Genomic DNA, 14636 nt, shown 5'->3' with positions numbered 1-14636 from the left:
AAAGGAAAGGAAAGGAAAGGAAAGGAAAGGAAAGGAAAGGAAAAAGAAAAGAAAAGAAAAGAAAAGAAAAGAAAAGAAAAGAAAAGAAAAGAAGAAAGAAAGAAAGAAAAGAGAGGCAAGCACTGCTATATACATGTACATGCACTGTTCAAAGTAGGAGTTAAAAATCCAAACTAAATGATTCTAACCACCCTAATGAGTGTGAAGTGGTATCTCATTATAGTTTTGGTTCGTATTTCTCTGATAAATAACGCTAATCATCTTTCCAAGTGTGAATTTTTTTAACTAATAAATTTTTTTAACTAATAAATATTTTTTAACTAATAAATCAAGAAAAGTTGGAAGAGCATTAGGGTAAAGTTCTCTGGGAATTTCAGGGGCAGTTAGCCAAAGAAAACCCTGAAAGTATTCTAAAGAAACCACAATAGTTCCTGCTCAAGATATTTAAATCTTCACAAACAAGTAACAAGGAACACTCACAGGTGACGTATCTATCGAGACAAAGACACAGGAAATCAATGGACGATCAAAGATTGACCAGACACAGAGGTCCAGACATCACCGCCAAGTCACAGATGTGAGACAACTCCAAGGAACATATGCATTATCACATAACCTGTCACCACTGCTTGCACTGTCACGTGATTTCACCGTTACTGTGAAGACGGAGAGGCGGTGATGCTTCAGCTGCTTACGTGGCAAACCAACGAACAGCCCAGCAAAGCCAAGCTTAGTGACAACTCTAAGGGTGACACTGTACAAGGACACTAGAGGCCAGCATTGTGTCTGTGTAAACAGCCTTCTTGATAGAAAATGAAAAGAACTGTATTTTTAATACAGCAAAATATAAGCAATTTAAAGGACTACCCGCTTTTTTGGCAAAATTTTATATACTCTATGTTCTGGTATTAAGGCACAGTGACAGTCACCAACTTTACTTAGCAAAATTACTTGTGGAAGTGCACTGGTCTGTGAAATCTGAGAGTCTGGGAACTCTAGTTTCAGTGTATGTCTTCCATTCCAGAAGAGCCTCCCTAATTTACTTCAGCATTCCTGCTTTAGATGCTCACTCTCCTCACTTCCCTAACCCTGGAGTACCGAGTCTTCAAATCCCACGCATCTTTACCGACTCAAGCAGTGACCCTCAGTGGCTTTCCTCAAGCGCTTACTGAGCACCTGAGCAGAAGGCACCACGCTGGGGTGACCAGGAGATCGGGAGGGCTGCATGCCAAGATGATCAGCTCGTGAATGTGCTTCCAGGGTTTTACACCCTATGCTCTTTATCAATTCTTGAATGATAGACTGGTTAACAATTTCTGGATCAGACCATCTGTTAATGGGATGCGGAGAGGCTAGGCTACCTCAAATTAGAGCTGCTTCAGAAGAAGCACATAGAAGTCAGGCTACCTATTACTCAATATAAGGTCTCTTAGGCTTTTTAGATGAGTTGCAGCTTTAAAAAGTAAAGGGGCAACAATAAAAGTTTGTACCTTAAGTCAGATCAGCAAGCAGAGCTTCTATCTCCCTAAATTTAGGAGCTAGTATCAACAAAAGTTCTGATTATTTTACCAAGGAAGAAAGTGCTCTAATGATTAATTCTTTTAAACTAATCCTTTTTATACCTCTTAACACTAGAAAGGTTGTTTCTGAATAAAAAGTCCCTTGTATCTTTTTTTTCCACAGCCCTTCTCTCTCTAATCCTCACCCTGCTGAATTTAACTGCCTCGGCAATGCCAAAACAATGTCTGATCCTAATAGGTCAGCATTGATCGCTCTAAACCAATTGGTTCCTTCATTAGCAAGAAAATGAAGCAAAGAGAAAAGGCAGGTGGCTCCTGAACAGGCCGCTGGGCTTTTGCTCCTCTTACAGTGCCTCTCTCTCATTAAACAGGAGCTGATCGATTGGCAACTTACTCAAAATCCACAAAAACTATTCATCACTTTTGACACAGACCTGTTTTAACAGGCCACTCAACTCAAGATTTGGATAGCACAGACAGTCTACTTGTGGGGCCCATCACATTTCTCTCAGACAGATGACTCTGAAGGACACATGGAGAAAAATGAAGTCACATCATCCAAACAAGCACTTCCCACCTGGACTCAGAGCGGCTAATCCCAGGGTGAGTTTTTGGAGCAAAGGCCTCCCAGGAGAAGGGCCCTCTCCCCCAGAGCCTAGAATCCACTCATGCATGGCATCGCAACAGCAGGCAAGGCAAGGAACTAGTCTTGGAGACACTAGCAGGTGGAAGCAAACAGAAATCTAAAAATATCAACTATCAGCAAAGGCAACATGGTATCACCAGATGCACAGCAAAGAGAAGGGAGCCATTACTCAGTCTTGACTGATCTCCTACTACTGTATGCCAAAGACCATGTTAAGCCAGTCACATGAGGTATCTTACTGAGCCTGATGACAGTCTGAAGGAGCCATTCTGTCCTCAATTTATATACCAGAAAATGAAACAGAAAAGGTTCCAAAATGTAAAGTAACTTGCCCAACACATCACCTCATCCTTTCCTTCATCTTTCGAACCAGTAACTGCCAGGAAGAAGCGGCAGTGAGAATGCAGTTGCAGTGGCAGTCAGGCTACTTGAATGTAGTTCTGGTTAACTCTAAAGTCCCTTTTTATGAACTTCTAGGAAGGAACTTAAAAGCAGAAAAAGCCAAATATAGAATTAACTTATAAAGTATACAAATAAAAATACACAGCACAACAATAATTTTAATGACAGCGAGAATAATGTGAGAAATGCACAGCCACAATGAAGATCATTGCATCCACACCAGAGGTTTCTTGGCCACTGGCCCCAGTTCTACACATTTTGGGGGAAGAAGCAGGGCCAGCGTCATTAGCAAATCTCCCGTTCACCTGTTATTTTCTACATAGCTAGCACAACAGCTGAAGAGAACCATTCATAAAAATAACCAAGTCATAGTAATAGGTCAATTTTCACCTAAACTTCAAATCAATAAACAGAAACTATTTAACGTATATGTCAGTAATTTGTTAACAAAATTAAGATCTAATTGAAATTATTCACTTCTCATATAATTTGAAAACACTATACTCAATGAAAGGTACTCATTCATATACTGAATTTATTCATCAGTCATTCATAAAATATCTTCCAGGTTGAAGGTACTTTCTCAAGCTTAAATGAACATTATTAGGGTTATTACACCATCTTACCACAAATATAAATGATCTAAAATCTTATTACAAGATTTGACTACTAGAAGAATGTCAGCAATACCTGAATATAGAAAATAATTGAGATAAATTTTTGTAAATAATTAGATTTGACAGACCCATGCAGATGTTGGATCGCAAAATCTTTATTCCATCAAAAATTAACAGGGAAAAAGAGAAGGAAGAAGGAAGGGACATTATCCTTTTAGGTGCAAGGCACTCGGAAATACTCTGGAGATATAGAAATGAAAAGGAGTTCAGTCTCTCCGCTCACCCACCCCTTCCTTCACCTTTCCAACCAACAAATATTTGCCAAGTCCCTGTGATGTATTCCCTAGTACTGTGCTGGGCACTGAGGAGGTAACAGTGAAGCAGAAAGATGTGGCTCACAGCCTCCGAACTCAGTCTCATACTAAAAACAAAATGAGAGATCGGTACCTGTTACTCATGACCTTGTGTGGGTCGCCCCGTAACAATACAAAGGCCAGTCCTTTATGACTAATGAGATAATGTGAACATCACAATGTTTGATCTCCAGTGCTAGGTAAAAGAAAAACATTAACAAACACTGTGGCTTCTACTTTGTTCTCCTTTGCATCACCTTCTCGGAGGGAAGACAGTCGCCATACTGTGAGGACACGCTAGCAGTCCTCCAGAAAAGACAAGACACTAAGGCCCCTGCCAACAGCCAACGTGCGCCACCCTACCTTGCAATCTGTGAACACTTACATTTGAAAGTGAATCTCTCCAGCCTAGTCATGACTCCAGATGCGATACCTCTGGCTGATATCTTCACTATACTTCTGTGAGAGATGGCTGTGGACTGAATGTCTGTTTTCCCCCAACCTTCATATGTTGAAATCCTGCATCCTAATGATCCAGGGAGGTAGGACGCCTTTGGGAAGGTGTGTAGGTCTTGAGGTAGAAGCCCTCATGAATGAAAATACGGTAAGTCCTCTTATGAATATCTGAATTGCAAACTTTCAGATAGGAACAGATCTTGCATTAGGAATATTCCTAGATGTGAACAAATCACGTAAGTAGCTCATGCGTCTGCCAGTCACTGTCACAGCTGTGCTGCTGTGTGCTTGCTGCACAGTGTGACAGTGTACAGTAGTACAGTGCTCAGTCAGAGCCCAGGATGTGTGGAAGCAAGAGGAGGAAGCACAAAGCAACAGCTATGGAAACAAAAGCGAAAATAACTGAGATACCAGACCAACGTCCAAAGATGGTAGGGACCTCATTCGTTCTTACAACATGCATCATTCAACCACTGGCCCAATTCTAAAGAACAAGGAGAAGACCATGGAACATGTGAAGCCTGCTGTGCCAATGAAGTCAACAATAATATCCAGAAAGTTGGCAAACTGGCCGAGGAGATGGAGAGATGCTCAGCGTGGGATGCTCAGGATGCGGGATCAGCATTAGCGCCGAGTCCCACTCAGCATAATGCTTTCTCAATAAAAGGCTAAAGCCTGTTTGAAGACTTGAAGAAAAAAACCAGTGTGAACGGGGTGAACCTCCTACCTGAGACTCACTTTGTTGTACCCATGAACAAATCCAATGTATGAACATTCTCCCAGAACAGAACTCACTCAGAAGTCAGGAACTTCCTGCAGTGCCCCTGTAAAAGAGGGCTGAGGATCTTGCGTGCCCCTCTCAACCATGTGAGGCCACGGACAGAAGGTACCACCTATATGAATCAGTACATGCGTTTTTATCAGACAACAAATCAATGGAGCCTTCATCTTAAACTTCGCAGCCTTCAAAACTGTGAACAGTTTCTGCTGTGTATAAATTATAATTTATCATAGTTGTTATAGCAGCCCACATGGACTAAGACACAGACCTCAAGCCAGAACCAGTATCTCTCAGATTCCCAACACATAAAAACCGTGAGATAATCAACTTTGTTGTCTGAAGTCACAATGTTGGAAGTAATCTGTCCTATAGCAAGAGACAACTCACACATAACATTCCCGGTGGGGGGAAGGTGACTGAGACAACAAGCTAGGAAGGTAAGCTGGACCAGGTCAAGTAGAATTTTGAAGAGCAGGGATGTTGGACTTTGCCCTGGAAGTAATGGAGAGTCTTTGGAAGGTTTTTTTTTTTTTTTTGGTTTTGGTTTTTCTCCGGTACCGGGAACCGAACTCACGACCTTGCGCTTGCCAGGCAGGCGCTTTGCCGCTGAGCTAAATCCCCAGCCCCTTTTTGGAAGTTTTGATTTTTTTTTTTTTTAAGAGCAGCACACAGCTGCCTCGATTAAAAACTACAATTCCCAGTCTCCCTGGCAGGTAGAAGTAGTCCTCTGACTATGGTCTGATCTTCTTTCTGCTTTTCCCTTCTCCTGTCACCCCTCCTACCCGAAAGGCATGCCTCTCCACCCGTGTGCCCGGCTCCATCCTCCCCATGTCCTTCAGCAGTTATGTCTGCCCTCTCTGCCACCAGCTATTCCTTCACACTAGGGACTCTTAACAGCTCTCTCTCTGTCACTCACTCCTTAACACGATCCTCAAACAGCACCTCTGTTTCCAGCAATCATTCCTTCCTCCATCCCTTTCTCATTAAACCTCATCAGTTCATGGTTCATACAATCTCTTTCCACTCCCTTATTTTAGGTTTAAATTCTCAGTCTGTCTCTTTTCTCTTTGCTCCGCTGGAATTCATCTAAAAGACCATCTAAAGTGCTCCTAAAGGACAGACTGCACGGTCTCTTTTTAGTCCTTACCCTCTTTGCAGGCTGGACGTAACTAGCCTGGTTAGACACCCTTTCTCCTCAAAAGCCTTCCTTCCTCCTTTTGTAACCCTCTCACCAGTTTTTCTGCTGACTGTCCGGCCCCTCCTCTCCAGGCTCCTCCGTGCCCGTCTTCTTTCATTTGCCCCAATGGTCTTTCACTAGAATACCGTTCCAAATCTCTTGTCTCAGCAAATATACTCTTCAAGGCCAGTCCAGTCCCTGCCACAGATCCAACCACTTTTAAAAGAAAGGTTATTTGGCTTTCCGATTTTCATGCTCATGGTAACCACTTTTAAAAATTTGTTTTTAAAAGTACTTACTCTGTGCCAGGAAATCTTGTGTATTATTTCTTTAAGCCTCACCATAATCCTGTAAGACAGACATCTGCTCCTTCTGCCTGGAATGCCTCTTCCCCACCTACACAGGACTGATTCTCACCATCCTTTGGGCGGGCCACAGCTCAAGGGTCACTGCCTTCTCAGGCCCCTTTCCAGATCAGAGTTTCGTATTACTCCCTCTTTCCTGTAAGACTCTCCTTTTATTTTCTATGACACATATCACAATTGTTAATTATCTACCTTGGGTTTAGTATATCTAAGTCCTTCAAAAGTCTCTCATGAAGATAAAGGATCATATCTATTTTATTTACCATTACATAACTGGCAAAATATTTGGTGGATACAGAAATTAAACAATTTATGAGACAAAATAGGTCCAAGTTGACTTTCTTCTGTGCGCTAACATTACAATCTTTACAGCACCAACTTCCTTCTATTGCCCGAGAAACCCACCATCTTCTCCACCTGACTAAGCTATCTCCCAGCCACAGCCATCTTTCCTGTAGTATATAATTGCTTTCTTATTCTACTTTCAAAATGCTGCTGGAAGTCACACCTTTATCTCACCTTCTCTACTGCTCCTTAATCATCTCTTGTTGATAGAGAGAACCTCTGGCTCCAGGCTCTGTAAGGGTCTACAAGACTGAAGAATCTCTTTGATATTGAAATTTTCCAAATCAGGGAGAGGATCATCACTATACAAATGAAATTATGCACCCTGATAAGAGACAAGAGTTACAGACCTGGAAAACATTTCCATATTACTTAATCTATTGCCTAGGTTCCAGAACAGAGCCATTATGAATTACTTCCCCAAAACAAATACAGCCGACTAGTTAAGAACACAAAAGTTTGGGGCTATTTAAATCTGGAGAGAGATAAGATCCAGGAAATATACTGCACAAATAAAGAAGGAAAGAACGTTCTTTGTAAAGGAAACTACAAGTACAAACGCAGAGAGCTGTAAACAGTCTGAAAGAAGGAGCAAGGCTCTTATTCTACTGGAATACAGAGTATAAGAAGTGAAATGAGAAATTGTGGGGGCACACAATGGGCAAATCTTGAAGTCCCAGGGTTCAAGTTCCAGCTCTGTCACTGATTTCGTGGAGGAAAATGGAGACAGAGGCCAGCATGAAATCAGAATAATTGACTGTAACGTATGTAGCGACGCAGTGTATGACACATAAGTGTTCAATAAATGTTAGCTTTACATAGTGTCTTCTTTAAAAGAACCCAAGGAAGACTAACTGGCCTTCTAAATTGGTTCCAATCTGTTTGAAATTATAATAAGATGTTCTTTCAAATGACTAAGATAATCAATATACAATTCCACTTACAATAGCATCAAGAAGAAAAATAGCCTGGGGATGTAGCTCAGTGGCAGAGCACTTATCTAGCATGTGCAAGGCCCATAGTTCAATCTCCAGCACCACACACACATATTTTATTCCTAAAATATTTAGGAATAAATTTAACAAAAGTACAAGACACACTGAAAACTGTTAACATATTGTTGAAGAACTTAAAAGACAAGCTAAATAAATGGGAAAATATCCTATTGTTCATGGATTGAAAATTTAACATTGTTGGGATGAAAATACTTCCCAAAGTGATATCTAGATTTTATGCTATTTCTTTCAGAATCCAAGCTGTGTAGAAACTAACAACCCAAGCCTAAAATACATATAAAAAGGATGCAGAATAACTGAAATAAACCACTTCTACCGAAAACAAACAACAGAAAAAGTTGGAAGTCTCATACTCCCTTATTTTGAAACTTACAACAAAGCACAGTAATCAAGACTGCGTGGCACTGCCATACAGACAGACATACAGACCAATGAAATAAAATTTAAGAGACTAGAAATAAACCCATACATCTACGCTTAATTGATTTTTGTCATGGGTGTTAAAGGAGGTCAATGAAGAAAAGAATAATCTTTGTATTTTCTTTTCTTTCCTTTTATTCCTTTTTTCTTCTTCTGAGACAGGATCTTGCTATGTAGTTCGGGCTGGGTTTGATCTCACTATGCACAGTAGTCCATAGGCTAGCCTTGAACTCTTGCCCAGTCCTCCTGCCTCACCCTACAGAGTGCTGGGATTATCACAAATCTGTGCCACCACACCCAGCCAGCATAATCTTTTCAACAAAATGTGTTGGAAAAACTAAATATCCACCTGCAAATGAATGAATGAACCAATGAATGAATGTAGATTCCTCCCTCATACCATATGTAAAAATTAGCTCAAAACAGATCAAAGACCTAGACATAAGAGCTAGAGCTATAAAATCTTATAAAACTTGTATAAGTATCTTCATGATCCTGGGTTAGGGAACAATTTCTTAAATACGAAACCTAAGGCCAGGTGTGGTGGTGCATACCTGTAATCCCAGCACTCAGGAGGCTGAGGCAGAAGGATTGCTGTGAGTTTGAGGCTAGCCTGGGCTCAATAGTTGAGTTCAAGGCCAGACTGGACTTCATGGTGAGACCCTGTCTCAAAAATGAAAGAAAACCTAAATTATTTTTTTTTAACAACCTGAATTAAAAGCAAAAAAAAAAAAAAAAAAAGATAATTGGACTTCATCAAAATTAAAAATGTAAATGCTTCAAAGGTACATTATAAAAAAGGTAGGGCTGGGGTACAGCTTGGTGGTAGAATATATCCCAAAGAAAACAGTTGTCAACATAAACCCACACCTTTAGAACACCAGCCCATTTCCTCCCACCAGCAGACTTACAGAGCAAGAACTTCATTTACCACAGCGGAGTTTTGCAAGTGTTGTAACTTAAAACAACAGTAGACCCTCACTAGGTAAGGAAAGAGGATAGACAAATTGGCCTCTCATCCAGTTCCAAAATAGGCAATACATTTATAACTGACAGCATAGTGAGGACAACAGAAGAGTGGAAAATTTGAAAACTGAAAGCTTTGGCCCAAATCAAGCAAATAAAAAAAGAAAACAAAATCCTAAACTATGAAATACACATCCTTAAGCCTGCCTGGCATGCATGACATCTCATTCTCCCAAAAATCAAATTCAAAAGAAATATCAAGATTTTAGGGAGGGCAAAGCTCAAACAAGCAAAAACTTTTCTAGTTGTTAATGCAGGTCAGGGAAAATAAACATGTGTTTTGTATTGAGCTTGTTATTATCCAATTGGCCCTGGCCACCAAAGCAGGGGATAAAAGTGGGAATAGTTAACTCCAGGTGAAAAGGTACAGTCAAGTTCCAGGGTGGCTCCCATTTCAAATATTTTGTACTTAAATTAATTCTCTCACACAAAAGGGAAATTAAGAAATCTCTTCAGGTTGTAGCTCTGGCCCTCTTCTGTATTTTTAAATTCATACTGTAAAGAGGAGGCAAGAAATGTTGCTTAAATCATTGAGGCCTCTAGTCCCGGCTGTAATCATTACAAAGTGATCCTTGTCCGATTCATATCTCTAAACTATCAGAAGAAATCAAAGTCACAATGTGAGAGTTTCAGGAACAAATACAAAAATTGGCTTTGATGTGGAAAATTCTAGGAATGCACTGTGATGTCTGGCTTCTGTCCAGAGTACTAAACAAAAAGTCTGTCTGAGGAAGGACCTCCTGACTTCTCAAAACTGACTTGATAGATACATGTATGTGCTGACTGGTTTTGTTTATACTACTAGCTTATTTTAGTTCCTTGAAAAGAAAGATTTGCATTATTAACTGCTTCTTTTTTGTAAGAATCTTTTTGCTTAGGTCTTGCACTCTGAGTAACTACTTTGAACATAATGATGCACCATGTAATAAACATTGTTATTTTCCTACATTTGATTATGAAATTTTGTCCTTTTTTTCATAAAATAAAAAAAAAACTGATTTGGAAGAGCTATGGCTACATGCGTATCATCCACTTTGAACCCTTTTAGGAAAACAGATGCCCGACAACTGGAGATAATTTGGAAACTGGCACAATAGTTAAAAAAATATATCCAATTGGGCAGTCCTTATAAGGCTCCTGACAACTTCTGGTTTCTTGCCATAGAGAGTAATGATTCCTGTCAGTCAGTTAAAGAAGAACAGCTTCTAGAAAAGCCAGTCACTATGACCTAAAAAGAGCAGCCTGCATCAGCACATAAAAATTTAAAGCTGAGAGTCTGAGAAATCAGATTCAAATTCAGAAACAATCTCTGCTCCAATATTGATACTACAGTATAATGAAAATCAAACTCCTGTTAAACATATATTAATCATTTTATAGTTTCTGTTATAAAACACACAAGAGCTAGTCGTATTCCCACTACAAATGACATATTTGTTGTGCAACTGTGAAATTTTCAAATTATTTCATCCAGATTTATTCTAAATTGTTAAAAGCCAAATAATTTCAAATAATCAGAAGTCAAGGCAATCAGGAAAAATAGCCACTAAGCCTACTTGCGTTGCCGTATTAATCACAAGTATTCTAGTGACCTTTAAGATGCTAAAAATTTAGCATCTTGACTAGTCAGGAATGTACAACAGTTACAAATAAACTTTTGAAAGATATTTGAGGAATCAAAAGTTTTGTGAAGATGTTAGGGGTAGGGGGTGAAACGTGTTTTAGACAAAAACAATGTTAGAGGGGATGTCAACAAGATATGAGAGATCAACAGAGCGATGATATTGGTAAGCTGCTCTTTCATGGTCTAAACTTTGGACCTCTAAACCTAAACCCAAGCTTAGATCCAATACATGTTCACAGGTACTTAGGCAAAGGGCAGGAGAAGATAAGGGGAGAAATTCTTTGCAACTCTGTGGGAGGGAGGCTTAACACCCTACAACAAATCATGGGCTCATACTGTGCTCTAACATGTAGAGTCTCAGAAAAGAGTACCTATACGGAGCACGACACATAGGCCAAAGGCAAAATTCTTTGCCAGGTTCTAAGTGCTGTTGAGATTTTGATCTACAGCCTGAGAATTGATTTTTTTTTTAATCTCTAAATTCTACTATCAGCAAGTTTAAACAAGCCTTGCATCACACTCTATAGGAATATACATACATTACCATTCCATTAAATTTCTTGTCAGAATTGGTGTTAGGGAAGAGTCTTAGATTAGGGAACCACATTTTCATTTACTTTGAAGATTTGGTATTCCCAGTTCTGGAGAGCTCAGTGTTAGTGGGAGGATTGGGAAAATTACGTTCTGATACCCCTACACTTTAAAACAGCATTAGAAGATTAAAGGTCTGGGCCTGGATGTGTGGTTTTGATAAGAAAAATCTCACTGGGGGAAATGAATGTGCCTATATGCATCATATCTGAAATCAACACTTGCCTTGGTGAGGGAGGTAGAGTAGGTACTTTTATCACCTTGTTCAGGGAAGTTCAACAACCAGTATGAAAAGGGCTCACACAGCCACCAAGTAGCAGAAACAGGCCTAAAATTAAAGCTTTCACAGTCCAAATTCCTTATTGTGTTTCACTACCTACCCGTCCTTTTTAAATGAACACACAAATACAAGTGGGGGTCAGAACTGGGAATGAACAGAACACAAATATGTGCTACACATTAGCAGTATACTCCAGTGGTGGAACACATGCTTAACGTGTGTGAAGCTCTGGGTTTCACACACCCCTCTCCGAAATCAAAATTATTGTAGCTGGGTATTTCTAAGCTGGATTTTAATTCTGTTTTACTTCTGGTCTGGTAAGCTATCTGATGACCACAGTATTTCAACTTTTATTTTCCTTCTAAATCCAACTTGCAACACATCTGTTGATCACATAATAGAATGCAGTTGCCAAAGATTAGGCAATGAGTTATTTTCAGTAAATTCCAACATTTATTCCCAGTCCAATTCAAATGGTAGCTTTAAGAATGAGCCCCAATTGAAAGATCACTTCAGAGCAATAAGACAGAAAGATCTTTTTTTTAGGGATCAATTTTGAATTCTGGCTGACATTTTATGGTCAAAATCAATGCATAATCAGGTATATTTACCTTTCCTGATGCCTGTGTGCAAGCCTGCCTGTGCCTGGGTGAGAAGGAAAAGCAGACCATCCAGTCCATTCTGCATGCAACCTGCAGCAGCCCCTTGCAGCGTACGGCTGGGGTTTTAAAAGATTCCAGTCGTGCATGTAAAGTCATTTTCCCAATGTGCTAGACTTGTTTCAGTTCTCACTGAGAAAAAGAGAGATAGGCTGGGTAAAGGTTAAATGTGAAGAAACAGGCATGATCAAATGAATTAAAGGATTACTTTGAACAAAAAGTGTAATGTTCCATTGTCCCAAGGTATTTCTACATGTTTCCTTTGTGACCACAGAGATAATAGCAAATTCTGGAAAAATTACACAGATAATTATCAAAACTGGATTCAATTAGACTAACAAAATCCATGATGTTTGCCTACCCATCCAAATTAATTGAAGAATTCTTGCATTCCCGGCCCAACTGTGATGTATAATCAGATGTATGATCAAAGGAAAGCTGTTCTCTTTCTTTTTGGAGATAACTGATTCCCTTCTCCCTCAAGAAAAGTGATCTCAATGAAATGGCTAATATATAACCTAAAAGTAAACCTTTTTTCCTATCCACACTGGAAGGACATGATTTAAAATCACGGCCCCTAAGAGGTAGTGAGCATGTTTCCCTGCAGCGGCTCTATAAGACAGGAGTGACAGCCGACTTCCGTCACTGCCACGGAGGAGCCCTGCTCTCCAAAGCCTGTCCCTGCCGTGGTGCTCTGGCTAGCTCACAGTCATGATGTAGTCTGAGTAACAGTGCAATGTCATGTATTTCTCCAATATTTTCTTTGAAGTTCTTTGTGTTACTCCTTTTGGCCAGTTATTCTAATGCCCCCAAATTAAATGCATTGAAGATTAAAGATTAAAGCTTTCTGCTATGGATAGGGAAGATGGATCTGCCAAACGTTTTTTTTTTTTCCTCCTTTTTTTCTTCCACTTAAGTTGAAATAATTCTAAGACTACTATATTGACATCTTACCCCTGGGTTAAGAAATATGGTTGTTTGGGTCATTGTGTTTGTATACTGGCATAACAAGTCCCTGAAAAAAAAAATCACTGAAATTCAATCTACAAATACTCCAAAGAAAACAGCTGCTCTGTGCAATCAACAGAAAAAAAAGAGAGATGTACGTGAAGAACAGGAAACAAGTTTTATTACGCCCTAACTCTTGCTGACAGCAGGCTTCCAAATTAATTTTGTCTGTAGTCCTCTTTCTCTGACACTAAGGCTAACGGTAGTAGCATTTTTACTATCACATTCCAGTTTATTCCCAGCACACACAGAGCCTAAAGCAAGTATTAGAGGGAAAGTTACTGCTTTCAGTACCACTCCTGGTACTGGTGTGATAGAAAAACAGATAAATAGACAACTACCCAATAGAGAAATGGTGGCCTATAACACAATGTGAATCACCTTAATTCCTTAAGAAAGCTTACTCCACAATATCATGGCATTACTTTCTTGAGATGGTCTAAAATGATTTAATAAATGTTAACTAGTTTTGAAATGGAAGATAATATATCAGATAGAGTAGCAGCCAGTAGTTGCTTCTAAATTCTTAATCTCTAAAAACATTTCCAAAAGATAGAAAAACAAACGTTCATATAAGAGTTTTTGTTTGGTTGGTTTTTCAAGATACTGTCTTGTAATACAGTCCAGGCCTGCCTTGAACTTGCAATTATCCTGCCTCAGCTTCCTGTGTGCCTGATTAAAGACTTCTTGAATGGGCTATCACTAGTATATGCAGCCCAGTGTGTGGTTATACATTTAAATGATATCTTGAATATAAAACTTAGAAGTAAAGCATAATTCAAACAAATTAATCTGCTTCCCTACTACGGTGAGTGAGCCCAGCTCTACAAATCCTTAAACTGTGTTTTCTGGGCTCCAGCACATCAATGAATTTCTCATGTAAAAAATATCAATATTTACTCTAAGAAATTAATAATGTAAATAATATCAAGGGTTTTGAATATTTTTAAGTAGTTGAAAAAGTCCAAAACATCTATTTTCTTATCTTGAAATTAGAAACAAAAATTTGGGGGTGGTGTAACAGTTCATCCCTATCCTCTCAGCTACTTGGGAGGCTAAGAGAGGAGAATACAAAGTTCGAGATGAGCCTGGGCAACTAAGTGAGATGCCATCTCAAAACAAAACAAAATTAAATTAAAAGATCTGGGACATAGCTCAGTGCCAGAGTATTCACCGCACATGCTCGAGGCCCTGCGTTCAATCCCCAACACTGCCCCTCGCCAAGAGCAGTAAATGAAACAATCTCAAAACCTTAACATTTTAATGAAACTGAGTAACTGTGGTACAGAAGAATTTTAAAACAGCTCTAAAACATTACTTTTATTGATAAGAAAACAAAACTATTTGATG

The 14636-nt window shown here is 39.4% G+C and overlaps 1 protein-coding gene across 2 annotated transcripts in view; it reads right to left on the bottom strand.

The window, feature by feature from the left end:
* The window catches only part of Btbd9 (BTB (POZ) domain containing 9), a gene marked incomplete at its 3' end in the record, with an annotated part of 379800 nt that overhangs the window by 168803 nt on the left and 196361 nt on the right, over positions 1-14636 (bottom strand).

The sequence above is a fragment of the Chinchilla lanigera genome, unplaced genomic scaffold (genome assembly GCF_000276665.1).
Source record: "Chinchilla lanigera isolate Chin_1 unplaced genomic scaffold, ChiLan1.0 scaffold00036, whole genome shotgun sequence".
In the NCBI taxonomy this organism is placed as follows: domain Eukaryota; kingdom Metazoa; phylum Chordata; class Mammalia; order Rodentia; family Chinchillidae; genus Chinchilla; species Chinchilla lanigera.
This window is presented reverse-complemented; position numbering and strand designations above follow the sequence as displayed.